Consider the following 716-nt stretch of genomic DNA (forward strand, 5'->3'; position numbering starts at 1 on the left):
GATAAATTCGAAATTCATGTACTTCTTGTTCTTTTGAATTAAAACATTTTTTTATTTAAGAGAGGTGAAGGGTTAATGGATTTTATTCATAGCTTTAAGGCATGGTTACATACTAATGATCATGAAGTAGAGACACAAAACATAGATAAACATATAATATAAAAACCGAACAGCAGAAAAGTAAGAACAAGGAATGAATCCACCTTAGTGGAGTCTTCTTCTTGAAGGACCAACAATGTCCTTAAGCTCTTCTATGTCCCTTCCTTGCCTTTGTTGTTCCTCCCTCATTGCTCTTTGGTCTTCTCTTATTTCATGGAGAATGATGGAGTGCTCATGATGTTCCACCCTTAATTGTTCCACATTGTGGCTCAAATTTTCTAAGGAGGTGTTGAGTTGCTCCCAATAGTTGTTGGGAGGAAAGTGCATCCCTTGAGACATCTCAGGGATTTCTTGATGATGAGCTTCCTCATGCATCTCTTGAGAACCGTGAAGGGTATCTCTTGCTTGCTCCATCCTCTTCTTGGTGATGGGCTTATCCTCTTCAATGGGGATATCTCCTTCTATGACAACTCCAGCTGAGTAACACAGATGGCAAATAAGGTGAGGAAAAGCTAGCCTTGCCATGGTGGAGGGCTTGTCAGCTATTTTGTAGAATTCATTGGAGATGACTTCATGAACTTCTACTTCCTCTCCAATCATGATGCTATGAATCATGA

This window comes from Arachis duranensis, chromosome 10, assembly GCF_000817695.3.
Source record: "Arachis duranensis cultivar V14167 chromosome 10, aradu.V14167.gnm2.J7QH, whole genome shotgun sequence".
Taxonomy (NCBI): Eukaryota; Viridiplantae; Streptophyta; class Magnoliopsida; order Fabales; family Fabaceae; genus Arachis; species Arachis duranensis.